Source organism: Lytechinus variegatus, chromosome 2 (genome assembly GCF_018143015.1).
Source record: "Lytechinus variegatus isolate NC3 chromosome 2, Lvar_3.0, whole genome shotgun sequence".
Lineage (NCBI taxonomy): Eukaryota > Metazoa > Echinodermata > Echinoidea > Temnopleuroida > Toxopneustidae > Lytechinus > Lytechinus variegatus.
In genome coordinates this window covers 24,257,173-24,273,223 of record NC_054741.1, presented here as the reverse complement: position 1 = coordinate 24,273,223, position 16,051 = coordinate 24,257,173, and the positions used below count along the sequence as shown (strand labels likewise).

Below are 16,051 nucleotides of genomic sequence, written 5' to 3'. Positions count from 1 at the left end.
TGATTTCTGGCTTATGAATATTCAAAGGTCCCAGCTCCTATCCAGGCTGCCCGAGGGCTGTTTGCAAAAGGGGATGTCACTAAGCAAATATTTTCATACTTTTTTGTGTGTCCAAGGAGAGGCCTGCTGTTACAGGAAAAACAAAAGAGGGGAAAGTGCAAAGTGATTTCAAGGAAAAACAATTCTGATCTGTTTCATTGATTTTCTTTTGTTCTATGATTTACATTTGGATGAAAATACAATCAAAATGGCACGGAAAAGTGATGCTTCACCAACAACTAATGCAAAACAAAAATATATATATACAAATTAAAGCAAAGCAACTTTTAAAGGTTAAATGAATAAATGATCTCTTTCTAAGACCTAGTTAGGCCAGTGGACAAGTCACAAAGCTTTGAAGTACAGGATGCAGGGTTCAAATCCCATTTCAGTATTAACCCATTTACCTCACCTTGGTAGAGTGTAGCACAATATGGATGAGTTTCTTAATGGAAATTAATGTCACAGTCTGAGACTTGAACCCATGATCCTCTATTTGAAAGAGGGTCAGAACCACTGGACCATATTTGCCTGGATAAAAAATATGGAAAATTGATTTGTAAAAAGCGCATGATCAATATTCAGATTAATTCTCATGTGCCTTATACCAGTGAATGAAGCTGTGGAATCGACACATAAAACTTACTTTATGTATTCAATTTGACTTGATTTGACATTTTAACTTGATTTTTTTAAGAATCCCCATTCATAGCAAATTTAGAAACATGCATGTAAATGTTATTCCGGTGAATATATACATGTGGAATATATTTTTTTCATGATTTGAAATATTGATTAAAACAAGAACTTTGATAAAATACACCCGTAAATTGTTGTGATTGGAGATAAAACATCAATGCAAAAGTGGCATCAATTTTCATTCAACATAATTATTAATAAAATCTCCAATTATTTCAAACAAGTGGGTCCTATACTACCAATAAAGAACATAAATATATAGAAAAAAATCAAATTGCAAACTTTGAACCATGAATCTTTGTTTGTACTTTCTACGAAGGATGCTAAACCCTGCCCCCTCCCCTTTCCTCTACACCCTACATCACAGGTAATAACTGGACACACTTAGGGTGTGTTTATGCTTCCATTGCGAGAACAGAATCAGCGTTTTCAAACATCGATTCAAAACGCCAATCGTAAACGTGGTTCTGGGAGTGCTGTTTATGCTTAACATTTCAGAGGCGAAATCACGATCTCCAGCTGGCTTTGCATCGTAATTTTCATTGAGCAGGAAAACGAGGTCAAATTGGGCGCGACTTTTTTCGAAAGTTTTTTCAGAGTGTTGTTATTACGTGGAGATATTTGCCCGCGGATTTTCATCTCACCGGAAGCATGTACCAAATGACGTCATTTAAACACGTTTATGATCGTGGTTCTGTTTATACTTCCCCAGAAAGCCTGATTCTGGTCAAACAACGTTTCCAAACACACCTCTTTGAGAATTTACGATCGGCGTTTTGAAACAATGTTTAAATGAAAGTAAGCATGGACGCAACCGTGTTTTAGACTAATCATGTTTGGAAACGCTGATTCCGGCCTGATAAGTGGAAGTATAAACACTGCCTTAATTCCTAGTAGCTCCAGATATCCCATGCTTTGTTTTCAAACTGCTGTGATATCATCTTATCTCCATATACAAAATAAATATCTCTGGGTAGCCTGCTATGCAATTAGCAAAAATCAAACAGTAACGGTCATTAGAGGCAAGTGATAAAATTGATAAGGATTATAGTACAAAGTCAAGCAAAAGTCAATGAGTAATTATAAAGTGACTTGATTAACAATTGTTTGGAATGATTTTCTGTTGATTAGTTAGAAATGTGTTTGAGACAAATTAATCAGATTGTCTAATTATATGTAACTATCCATATGGCAAAATAATCAACATAATTACTTCTACTTTCATTTAATTATAGAAAGAAATATTTGATGATGCAACAAAAAGCAGGGATTCAAACTTGACACAAGGGGAAACTACCCTATTTCATGTATTGACTGAGGAGCTTTATGAGGGACTTTAAAATAAATCATATTTGGAAAATAAATTTATTTTTATCACCTACCCCCCCCATAACTGTTTTAAATAATCCATTTGGGGGAAATGAAAATAGAACTAAGAAAAATAGAATGATCACTGGTTGTAATCTAATAGTCATAAGGTAACACATTCAGATCATCACTCTTTATTTTGAAAACCTGCCTCTAGACTACAAAAACCCAGTTTGTTATCTCCAGAATGTCATAATACTGCTACACTAAGCAATTATTTCAAGAAAATCTACAGATATGTAATAAATACCAGCCCTCCACAAGGCCACCTTTCATATAATCACAACACATTTTCTTTTCTGTCACTCCTCTACTGTTTACAAAGGGGATTAAATATTTTCTTCAAGGTACTTCATGTACTTTATTGAGCCCTATTTACTCTATTTTGCCCTCCCATCATCATAGCATGATATCCAAAAGGGGGTGGTGATGATATTATATAATATCCCCTCTAGGGTCTTGGCTTCCCAAACACAGAGATTCGATTTCAAAGGTTTCTGGGGTTCTTCTGTAACAAAAATCAAGGAATTTGATTTCGTAACAAATATTTCTCTTGTTCTCTGGCCATATTTTTTGAGTTGCCTGTGGTCACTGAGGAGTCCACTTTCCGCAGATTGATATTGTGTTTCAGCTCATTAGCTGGTTTCCATAATTAAGGTAAATAATAAGGGGTGGGGGCGGAGGAGCAATTTTCTGGGAAGCGGGCCCACAGGCCTGCTGTTCGGACCAAGGACGGGACAACATGATCAGGGGTGTAAGAATGCAAGATGATTTCATTCTTGACAGTTATTTGATATCAACTCGGTTGGATTTCCATTCCAGACTTTTCATTCAAGCTTCAAATTTTCATGATTCCAGATGTTTGACAAGGGGGTCATCTCAGGGTCAGCTTGAATTTAGTTTGAAACAAGTTAAGATTTTAGTGAAAAACAGATTGTGATGAAATAATAGTACAATGCACAAAAACGAAAGATTGAAATAGCTTTTTGCAGATGTCTGCAGCTCATAATGCCCTTTTGATACTAAAGATTCAATGTTGGAGATACATACTCCTAGTCCATTTACTTCCAAAGCCTGAAAAGCTCAAAACAACAAAAACAAATGTGGCTCCCTCAGGCTTTCACTATTTAGAAATGAACCTTTTTTAACAGATAGTGCATCAAATTCCTTATTGCAGGAAGTAGTGTCTTGATTTTTTTCTGTAAAATCAAACTAATTTTGCTCATATCTAATTCTGATGATGATATCTAATTGATGATTTGATTCAATTTGCATAATTTGTTTAAAAAAGTTTAGCACAAAGATTTATTTGTTTATACAATGATATAAAAATGCACTCCTTTGAAACAAACAGATTCCCATTCCCCCCCCCCCCCCTGCTATGATCTTTGATGTAGCCCAACATCAGACAGATATGCAAAAAAAAACACGAATCATCATGTTGCATTCACAAGGATTATTTGTCTTAGAATTTAAAACAGACATTCATCAGCGAAGGCATATTTCTGGCATGGTTGAGGGTAGAGGTACTAATATTTGTGTTTATGGATCATTGATTTGAGTTATTGCACTGAGTAATATTCACTAACTACGTGATGGGTGATGAAATAAGGAGAAATGAACTCGGAGAGCAAAAGGCCAGAGCAAAAGGAAAGGCCGAAAGATAGAGATAGAGAAAAAAGGAAAAGAAGGGAGAGATAGAGAGATAGAGAGGAAAGGAAGGGAGAGATAGAGAGGAAAGGAAAGGCTGGGAGGGGGAGACAAGAGATAGTTAGAAATACAGAGACAGATAACACAAAAAGTGGAATGCCTCTGGCCGTCTCACCTGCATCACGCGGTTCAATATAGCAGCAGTGCTGACTTTGAATACTACTCTAACTCGCACAAGATGTTCAGTGATACATGGTTACTCTTATGTCCACTTTTTATGAACGAGACCAATAAACTTACAGAGATATGATGGTTATTCAACAGATACCCCCAATTCGGCCAAAGTTCATTGACCATACATGACCTTTGACCTTGATCATGTGACCTGAAACTCGCACAGGATGTTCAGTGATACTTGATTACTCTTATGTACAAGTTTCATGAATCAAATCCATAAACTTTCATAGTTTTGATGGTAATTCAACAGATAAACCCAATTCGGCGAAAGTTCATTGACCTTTGACCTTGGTCATGTGACCTGAAACGCGCACAGGATGTTCAGTGATATTTGATTACTCATATGTCCAAGTTTAATGAACTAGACTAATAAACTTTCAAAGTTATGATGGTAATTCAACAGGTACCCCCGATTCGGCCAAAGTTCATTGACCCTAAATGACCTTTGACCTTAATCATGAGACCTGAAACTTGCACAAAATATTCAGTGATGCTTGATTACTATTATGTCCAAGTTTCATGAATCATATCCATAAACTTTCAAAGTTATGATGGGAATTCAACAGATATCCCCAATTCGGCCAAAGTTCATTGACCCTAAATGACCTTTGACCTTGGTCATGTGACGTGAAACTCATGCAGGATATTCAGTGATACTTGATTAACCTTATGTCCAAGTTTCATGAACTAGGTCCATATATTTTCCAAGTTATGATGACATTTCAAAAACTTAACCTCAGGTTAAGATTTCGATGTTGATTCCTCCAACATGGTCTAAGTTCATTGACCCTAAATGACCTTTGACCTTGGTCATGTGACATGAAACTTTAATAGGATGTTCGGTAATACTTGATTAACCTTATGGCCAAGTTTCATGAACTAGGTCCATATACTTTCAAAGTTATGATGTCATTTCAAAAACTTAACCTCAGGTTAAGATTTGATGTTGACGCCGCCGTCGGAAAAGCGGCGCCTATAGTCTCACTCTGCTTCGCAGGTGAGACAAAAATGAAACTGAGGATTAAACATTGACGGTGGAATAAAGAGAAAGATTAACCTTGACTTGATAACAAAAACAATTGATATGACTATGTAAGAATGATACAAAAGCAAATCATTTGGACCAAATAATAGTAAAAATGTTTTGATGTTATATCTATAGGCTCAATTCAAATGAAGGAATTTCTAAATCAATAAATCTACAATTTTTAGCACCGAATGTCAATGCTGAATTGAAACCTATAACATGCATAACAGGCATCTGCTGTAGTCTGCAGGCACAGAACCTGTGTGGAGGTGCCGTGGCCAAGTGGTCTAAGGCGCCTGACTATACTTAGAAAGTCCGGGGTTCGATTCCCGGCCGCAGCACCTATGCCCGTGAGCAAGGCATTTAATGTACAGTGCTCTTTTGTCCTGCTTTCAAATAAATGGAAATGCTATATGCATTATTGGTAACTTGGTGTGTACTTGTTTGTTTTTAAAAAGAATAAATAACAGGCATCTGTTATAGTCTGCAGGCACAGACCCTGATTGAAACAAGTGGGTCTCCACGCAAAGACTAGTGCATATAAAACTTGCGAAAGGGCCTTTAGTGCACAAGGCATTATAGGCTGCACATTCAGACCTTGAACACGAGTAAAGGGTTTGCACATTTTCTTCTGAATACCCTACACCTGGGTCAAGAAAGGCAAATACACATTGAATGCCTGGACACAGACACAAACATCAGGGTCCTGTTTCTATTACAAATTTACCATCAGCCAATCACACAGAAGGATTTCAATAGCTTTTAACTGTTATTGCAAATTTTTTATTACAATAAGGTTCACGAAACAGGGCCACGGGAGGTTACGAAATCACAGTTTTTCGTAAAAGACTCGAGACACGATACAAAAGTAACAGGAAAACCGAAAGAGAAATACCTCATATACAGCAAAAACAACAACAAAAACTCACAAATAAGTGTTTAAATGTAAAAAAAAGATCTATTCCGAAGCTGAGCACATGTACCAAGGTTACATTCAAGAAAGATTATGGTAATGTGCTATCACATGTGGATGAAAAATGGTACCAATTATGCCACTATCATACTTGACAAGACAAATCTCGTCCTTGGGATTACTACATCTACCTGCTTTTTCATTCACACGTCCTCTTTCCAATTCAATGCAAACAAGATATTAAAAATATACACACACACAAAAAATGGGAACAGCTACTTTTTGAGGCTTACACCTGCCCCGGGGCAAGGAGGAGGTGTAACAAAAGACGGATGACACCCTCCCATCAAAATATATTCATCGAATCTTGGTAAATGGATTAAAAACATCCCGGGAGAGTAGTCGATATTTCTTTCCCCTTTCTTGACAAGGGATGGAGAGGAGAAGGGTTGGACGGATTCTTGAGTGGAAAATGAATGAAGGTGAGTCATCGATAGATCACTGTCAATCCTTGTCAGTTGATAGAAGTTTTCAAATTGGCAATGGTTTTATTACTTGTTGATGAACTTGAGCTGTATTTACGTGGGTTTAGTTAACCCATCGACAACTGCATTCTTCATACCCCTGGGGGTTAAGGCATCGTCAGGTGAGGAGAGTGAAGGGGGGGGGGGCTGGCTGGAATTTAGGTGTACTATAGAAACATTAAATATTGTGTACTCAAGGCTGAAAATGGGTTAAGGTTAGGTGGGTGGTGGGGGGGGGGAGGAGGGTGATTGGCTGGAATTTAGGTGTACTAAAGAAACATGGAATATTGTGTACTGAGGCTGAAAATGGGTTAAAGTGATTGGTTAACATTGGTTTGACTTTTAAAAAATCTGAGCTAGAAGGTCACACTTGTCACCTGTGTCTGTGATATGTCACAAAAATGAAGCCCAGAAAAAATTGCGTTCGAAAATAATTATTTAGTGCTTCAAAAATTAAAATATAAAGTGACCGGAAACACCATCTGAATTTCATCCCATACACTTATGTGTACTATTTAGGCATCTATAAGACACCTATTTACAAAATCGGGGTTTGCCTTGTGGTTTTTAGCTTTTCATTCTCGATAATGGTTGTTTTCAGGGTTTATTAGTTCTAATACATGCACTTGTACACATGTTTCATCTTGGTTTGAGAATTTTTTAAATCGGCTGCTCACAAAGTTAAACAATACCTTTAAGGTTTGCATCATTTTGGTGAAACAGTTGATGCATGTTTTTGATGACATCAAGTTCGAACATTTCATGTTTTGTTTCAATAAATGCAGACCTGCCAACCTCTGGGAATGAAAAATTGTATTCTGTGATAAAAGAACTGTATTTTTCTCAAAAAAAGTGTATTTCATAATAAAATGCGTGGCACACTCGCTCATCGCGGCGCTCAAGCTCCATGCAAGCTAAAATGCGCACTGCTTTTGCAGATGAAAAAACAACAACATTGAAACATGTGTATATCTCACCCTGGTTGAATGATTGAAAAAAAATTTACCTAAAAGTACATTGATCTAATAACCATATTTGTGTAAGTTTTATGAAATAGAGACATATAGAGATGATTTTTCTCAATAAATCCGATTTTGTAAAAAAAATTTTTTTTTTTTTTTACAAAAACATTTTTAAAGAAAAAACGTAGTGCCATATTTTGGTTGCAAAAACGTACTGGTTGGCAGGTCTATGTAATCTTCATTTAAATGATAACTAATGGTACTAAATGATCATAAAAATTTGGTACACTGTAGTTCAGCAAGAATTGAGAGTACGGCTTGAACCTGAAATTGTATTTGATTTGTATTACTTTATATTACTTTGTATTATGTTTTGAATGGAAATGAAATAAAGAATTGAATTGAAAAAAAACCCTAGCAACTCAGAGGTGGGAGTCCATGGTTATATTCCTCCTGTGACGAAGAGATACAATCTATTTACAACTGATTGTAACCATCTGTACATGGTTTGCAATCGACTTACGGATATGCTTCACTGAGCCCTCGAAATCTGTTACACTTCCCTGATTATACAATCGATCCCATCTCTTTGTGTAACAGGGCCCAACGACTTGATCAGACCTCGGATAGAGGACAGCTCTTGTTGCTGACAGGAATTCTATAGTACTTATTGCAGATCATCCAAGGATTGCACAGTGGTTTGGTGTCTACTGGTAGGACCTCAGGTCAGGCCCCCAACCGGTATCGGAGAAGGCAAGGTGAAAGTGGTTTGGTGTCTACTGGTAGGACCTCAATTCAAGCCCCAATCCGGTATCGCAGAAGGCAAAATCAAAGAGGGATGATGACTGCCAAAAACGAAGAACATCCAGGACGATCTGAAAGAACAAAAGAAGTAAAAAATAACCAAGGTTTTTAAACGTAGACCCAAAACAACAGATGTTTCACGCAACAATACTTAATTAACATTAAAGGCACAGAGACTTTCAGTCTTAACTTCCCGAGTAGGCCTAAATGTAAAAAGGATATCCTGTTCAAATGGAGAGGCAAATTTGTTATTTTAAAAGGGAAATTCACCCTGAAAAAAAGTTTATTGTAAAAATAGCAGAAAAAAATAATGACAAATATTGGTGAAGCTTTTGAGGAAAATCCATCAAAGAATTTAAAAACTTATTACAATTTTAATCATTTGATTTGTGACGTCATATGAGAGTAGCGGTAAAAAAATCAATGAAAAGTAATTTTCTCAACAAATTGAAAATGGTCTTTATTGAACCTTCAGTATATCAATACACAAATCATTTCACATTTCAGTTATCATGAACCATTAAAAAATGAAATTTATGCATTTTATATTACACAACATACAGGGCAGCTGCTCGTTTATGACGTCACAAATCAAAAATTTGAAATTCTAATGACTTGCTTAATCTTAAATGGATTTTCCTCAAACCTTCACCAATATTTTAAATTATTTTTTCTGCTATTTTTCCAACAAAGTTTTCGTCAAAGTGAACTTTAGCTTTAAAACTTTTCTTACTCCCTTTTTCTGATTAAAAAGAACAACCAACTAACTTTCAAGACATTTATGATTGAAATTTAAGAAAGGAAAAGATATCGGAACAAGACGTATCGACTGGATCCCGACACTACTACCCACTGGCTCCCAACTAACACTGCAGCATCACACAACATGAAAACTTCCAGGTGCTACAAATTGAGAGAAATGTTAATGTTCGACCTAAGGGTAATTTTGCATAACATTCTCAAACATTTCTTCATTTACTGTGTTTCCTTGACACAAACAGGTGAGATTAGTCAGTCACAAACATTTCAGATGTGAAATTTTCTTTAAAAAGAGAAAATGATGAGAAAAAAATACAATTGCTGTTGAAGGATGGGGGATAGTTGATGAAAGAATATACCCTTTAGTAATACTAAATTCATCCTTGAAAAGCACAACACATTTTCATCTCTGCCAAGTTATTGCCAAGAGAACTGTTTGAAGCCAAACTCAAGTAATGAGCAATGATTTCCTGAGAAAATCTTTAAAAATCAATATCCCTTTTTAAGTAATTTGTGCACTTCTGGTTTGCATGCTTGTACTAAAAAAACTCTTGATTTATTGACTTCATGGTTGAAATTATTATTTAAGCAAAACAACTCCAAAACAAAAGCAATAATCTTGATTCTTTTTCTTTATATGGATAAACATGAATAAAAGCATGAGAAGATTACATACTTTTTATGGTACATGTAATTACAATAGGCCTAAAGAATTGAATGAATTCTCTATTTCTGGGCTCATATTCCCCCAATATTGTTGAATAGTTTATTGAATGTTATACACTGTTCCACACATTGTGAGTTTCACCTCAAATTAGAAAGGTCATAAGGTCAAAATTATGTTGATCACTGGTTCAGATTCAGATCAGATATTGAATTGTAAAAAAAAATATTTTACTTCTCAAAACAAATTTCAAATGATGATAAATAAAAAAAAAACACTGTAAAACACAGCAAATTAGAAGACTGAAAATTGGAAAATAACCTTTGACCTAAATAAAGAGACAATCCTATAAAATTGACTATTTACCAAGAAGACCCTTTTACCTCCGAATTGGATTTAATGTATTCAAAGACAAATTAAAATTGACACAAGGCATGAATATATGTTGCAGACAAATCAATTAGACATTATCAAAAACATATGGGTTCAATGAAATTTGTTAAAAGACACAGAAAGAATGAAATGACAGTCATCATATACATATAAACACATCCTTCAAAAGAATTAGAAATGATAATTATGTTACATAACAGTCAAACCTTGGCTTGACCAGTTGCTATGGTTCATCTCAGCGGACATTATTGCATATGTTACCACAACAACTGGTCATTTCATAAAATGATTTGATGAATGAAATTATGCCAAGTGTGTCCAATGACCAATGAATCAGAGTGTCTCACTCATTATATCTTAGGAAAGTTTTTATACATGTTTTGGTAAATTGCCATTCCCCATTTAGCCTATTTACATCTAATTTCCAGGTAGGCTTTACCCATTTCATTTAATATCCACTTGGTCTAAAATGCTATGATTAGATAAACTATTCAGAAATGACAAATTGCAACAAATAACAAGAAAAGGTGGAATTAGACCGTCTGGGCATTGGCTTGTAATGAATGGGTGGGTGCTGGTCCGACAAGCTAAGGAGAACGCACCCTTTTGGCCAAAGGCTCCCCCCCCCCCGGTTTTTACTTTTGACAAAAGGGTGCGTTGGGTGAGTCTGGTTGCGTGGAGTTTCCTGGAACCCACCCTCTCGTCCAAAGCCCCCCCCCCCTGCCCTGGTTTCATCGAAAGGGTGGGTTATTTATTTTTTTTTAATTCATTCATTATAGATAACTACAGTCCTTTTAGATAATTTGTCTAACACCCATTTGGCCAAGCACTAATTTGGCTTATTATCATTAAAATCTAATTATCAAATGACATTTAACATAATGAAATTTGCATTTGCATTTCTTAAGAAAAGATTTGCTCCATTTTGGGACTCTCGAAAATTGATATAATATACTTTTTGCAACTCAATGATTTCATCAACAATTTTGTATCATTATTATTACTATTACATAATGACAAGGATCCACTGGGAACAGAAGTTTAATTAAATTCAAGTTGGTAATATTTTTGTTGACAAATCGCATACCATGTCAAATGTTTACTGGCATTTTCAATCAATTAGAACTTAGCGTTGAACATGTTGACTGCACTTCAACATCCCTTGCCTAGCGTTACTGTCATCATTAAAACAAATAGAATAAGATGAGCAGTAATTAGATCTGTCATCTGATTGTGTTGGGTGAACCTTCAAAGGAGGCATGACAAACATATGCCGGCTGTAATTAAAATATCACATTGCAATCAAATAAAATACTGAAAAAGTAATTGTCATATCCTTCACTGTCCATGACCGTCCCTCCCTCTTGCCTTTCCTCTTTCGTAAGAAATATGGTAAGAGATAAAATCATCAGCTGTTAACACCGTCATAACCTGCCTCTCAAACTATTATCATTATGACATCAAACATCGAATCATCACGAACCAGGAACCTCATTATTCAGAACTCTTCCTATCTTTCTACAAGTAAATTGGTCAGCAAATTTTTGTTTTACATCTTTGTTTGGCCATTAAGTTTTTGGGTGGTACTTGCCAAATTCTGGTTGACTGTCACAATTCTAACATGTAGAATGAACCTCAAATGGCAACAAACAGTAAACAAAAAATTATAAATAAGTGAAACAAAGTACCCTTAGGAAAAAATAATATAAAGATATATCCATAATTTATTGTTCGAAATAGACATGAATTGAAATACTCCGAAAATTTGCTTTGCCCAATTGATCGTGGGCCCGGCGGCCGCTGCGCAGCGCCAGATCGACGAGGCTATGTATTCTCAATATATGAGAATATGAAGTTCAATTTCAATAGTATATTACTACAATTGTTTATTTTATTTTTTATTTCAATATGCAGATTTACTTAACCCCATACCTTTCAGTAGATCCTCATCACAGTATCAAGCATTACAAAAGAATCAACTGCATTATCATTACAACATTCTTCCAATAGTTTTTTTTTAATGGGGAGGGGGGAATACATACCATATTTCAGAGAAAAACACAGGAAAAAGGTGGGTCAAATCTATCTTCATCTCTATGACAAATACAATTTCTTCATGAGTTTGAGAGAGTCAAACCCTTTGACTTTCAATCATATCTAGCTGGTTTTTAAATGAAACCTTAAAACTCTTCACATTATTGGCATCATCCTCAATAAGATGAATATGAGAGGGGGAGTAGATCATCGCCCCTGACAGGGCGCCACTTCCTCTTCGGAAACACACCCGTCAGAATAGAACAATTCACAATCCTTCCCAACCTCCGAGTCCCTCTCAACCCCCCTCAACATCTCACATATCGGTATCAAGAACACATTCCACAAACTCATATTTTCCATCCAAGTGAATTTGTCTCTTTTATTAATCTCTATTCTTCCCCCGCATCAACCCTAATCGACATCACTGCCACAGACAACGTCCTGCGCATGATTCTTTTTAATTCCTTGCAATTAGCCAGCTGTCAAAAACATCACGTCTCCCAACTCGGCTCTCATTGAGAGGGGTAACGCTATGGTGGGGCTCGCAGGAAACCACTGGGTTTGAATATCGTCAAGACCGAACAACCTGCATCATCGAAAAAATTAGGCAATGTGTGGTCATCAAACAGGGGGATTCAATAAGCAATGTTGCAGTGTCTTTGCCAGGGACTGATATCTCATTATATTTTATGACAGGTAGATGGATGGGAGCTATGTATCTAGATTCTATCTCCATACTTCAAAATGAAAATGGAAATTGGGGACAGGAAGATGACGTGATTGAGATAAAGGAGGATCTGACACTCTTCAGGTTTGATAGTTAATCCCATTCGATTGATTCTACATACAAAAGTTAAGTCGAACACTCAACGGTCTTATTGAACCATTCATAGGGATGATCTCTTGTTATTTTTCTTCATCTCAAGATAAGCAATTATGTATTTCTACGGGAATTCACTACATATATTTTCTGATCAATGATGCAAAGTATTAATAAACGATTTCATCCACCATGTCCACAGACACTATTTTATATGACTCTCACTTTAAAGTCGCTGCATTAATTTTGAAGAAGAGTTAAGGCAAAATCATAGATTGATGTCTGAAAAAATCTAATTCATTACTTTACCACTGATCTCCTTCATGTAAGTATTCTATCAAAAACAAAATGGTAAACTGGTGATCGAAATGTACTTGAAATTGAATTGATTTTTGTTTTTAAATGACATCAGTTTACAACAGATAAAACTGGAGAATGATTCATGTATTTCTCTGATCAAATATTGAATTTGAATGTTACTGAGATCAGGTGGATGCAATGACACTAAAATAGAAAGGAAATGAGGGTCTAATTAGTGGACAGATAAAAGCCAAAGCTGCATGCAGTCAGGTGGGAAAAGTTACAGACCATGTGACAAGTCACATGACCCATGTGTAAAACCCTTGAAACCCACTTCTTCATCACTCACCAGTGACTGCCTCAAGAAAAATGAGGAACGAAAGTCGAGAAAATTCCAAGAAAGATATAAAAAAAAGAAACTCAGCCAAGTGAGGTGAATGGCTAGAAAATGTCATGGAATACAAGCTGGAAAAGGTGTCAAACTTTCCTGTCAATTTCTGCTGTTGGAAATGTCGCCTTTCCTGTCAAAAAAGGAGGAGGGTAATTTGACAGGGAGGGGCAAAGGAGGGCTAGAAGGTGGGTCAGGTATCCGATAGAGGAGGGTCATATAGTACAGGTGAGGAGGTATGGGATGCTAGCTAGCTCAGGTGTCAGTTGGGGCTTCATAAACATCTAATGGAAAAATATGGAGGGATCGTTATATAGAGCAGAGCAGAGAGAGGGTGAGAGAAGAGAGAGAAGGGGGGGGGGGCTGGTACATTCTGATATCTAGTTGATTTGGATAAACAGTAAATAGGCAAAACTGTGCAAACTTATCTTAATCATATATAAGAAAGTGACAGTATTTGGATGTTTGTGCTGTTGATTGGTGTATAGATGATGCTATTTATATCATTCTTTATCAGTATCACACAAAATTAGTTAAAAAGGGAGATTCACAATGTAAATTCTATTAATTAAGATATTAAATGAAAACAAAAATAATTAATATACATGTATATATATATGTATATTCATATATGCGGCAGCATTATCTTTCCTGGGATTATATTGTCCTTAGGGCAACTATCATAGGGGGTTATTGGGGGAGAAGGGTGGGGGGGGGAGGGGTAATCATACTCAGAAGGAAACTTTCCTCTGAGGAGACTGAACCAAGATGGGGATTTTGTCTTCTGAAGCAATTGGCTGTGGGCTGGTTGTCCTATACGTAAAATTTTTGTTAGTAACAGCCCTTTGCATACATTTCCATGTATGTGGACGATTGTCCAGACAAGTTAAATGAACAGTTATAAATCATGTAACGTTTAATTTTCCTATCTGTTGGCTAGTTTCAAGTCACCTATACAATAACCCCCCCCCAAAAAAAAAAAAAAAACTCCAGCGTAAAACTAAAATGTTGAAATATGGGGAATGAGTGGATACAGAAAATATAGGGTTCATATATAAACAAATGGACAAAATTATCAATTAAAAATTTGTTCATATTCAGCTTTTCTCGGCATCAAATAAATAAACTCTGTGTGCTATTTTTCAAATTTATACTTGTTGTTGTATAAGTCTAAAATCTTCCAAACATAAAATCAAGAACAATAATGATCGTGATAACAAATAATTGATATTATAAGAGCAATTAATACCCCTTTCATAAACCCATCCTCCAATTATCCGCCTCAGAGTAATGCGGATAATTCAATAAAAATTGCGTTCACAAACTCCGAAAATAATCTGCACTTTTTTTCACGATTGCCCGACCTGAAAAAGGCGGATAATTGTCATGGCAACTGCACACGCTCCCTCCAATGGGGTTGCGTTGGAAAAGGGTGACCTTGTGACCGCACCATGGCAATTATCCGCATTACTTTTGAAATGCGTTCATAAAATCAAAATCTGGTCCCGATGCTGCTATTATGCAGATAATAGCAGCATCGAAATAATGCGGATAACTCTGGTCCTCCTCCAATTTTACGACCAAATTATGCGGATAATAGCATATAAGAGTGCTAAAACAATGAATAACATAATCCATGTAAATTAAAAAGTAATAGGATTAACTTCTTTTCATAAAAATAATCTACCACTTTCTTCAAGCAGAGATTCAACGTCTCAATAATTCAGTGCACATTGTAAAAGAATACACAACCGTGCATCAAACCTCCAAACGCTATGCTCTTTCATTTTTTTCTCTCGTCAAGTCATCACCCATGCATCCTTTCCAAGTACATCTACATGGAGTGAGTAAAGAAAGTCACACCTGCTCATAGTTATGATAATCATGGTCGCTACTATAGCAGAATTAATGATAAGATAAACAGCAGTATTACTCTAAATTGCAGCGCCAGGATCCCTGAATTCCACTGATCAATCACAACTCATCATCAGCGGTCAGAATCAATGACTCATCCAAAACAACCCCCCCTTCTCCTCCTCCCTTCTTCAAACCTGGAACAAGACACAAAAAGCAATATATGACGGAGATATCTGTCCCTTGCTCAGGTATATATGCAAATGAGGTGGGATGAGGTATATTTGGAAGAATAGAAAATGACAGGCAGAAGATTCGGCAGGTGCGAGGCCTTACGCTCCCATAGACACGAATGACAGAGGATGGGAGATGGCGAGACACCGAGGAGGAGGAGGAGAATGGGGAGGAGGAGGGCATGAAAAGTGGGCTGAATATCATAAATCAATGCCAATTTTGTAACTTCACACTTTGCTTTTACCCACTCTCCTCTTTCAGAGCGACCAATCAATAACTAATCCGTTTCTCATCTCAAAGTCTTTAAATGATCAAGTTTTCTCACTCTTCACATCTTCCCTGTGTGACCTCCGTCTCCATAGAGAGTGCTTCAGACACC

At 36.3% G+C, this 16,051-nt stretch overlaps 1 protein-coding gene across 1 annotated transcript in view; it reads right to left on the bottom strand.

Moving 5' to 3' along the window:
- Positions 1-7,637: 7,637 nt before the first annotated feature.
- The window catches only part of LOC121407650 (zinc finger protein 64-like), a 49,539-nt gene continuing 41,125 nt past the window's right edge, over positions 7,638-16,051 (bottom strand). The window contains exon 4 of the transcript XR_005968938.1: positions 7,638-8,294. The gene's annotated coding sequence lies outside the window, so the exon portion shown is untranslated. The remainder of the gene's footprint in view (positions 8,295-16,051) is intronic.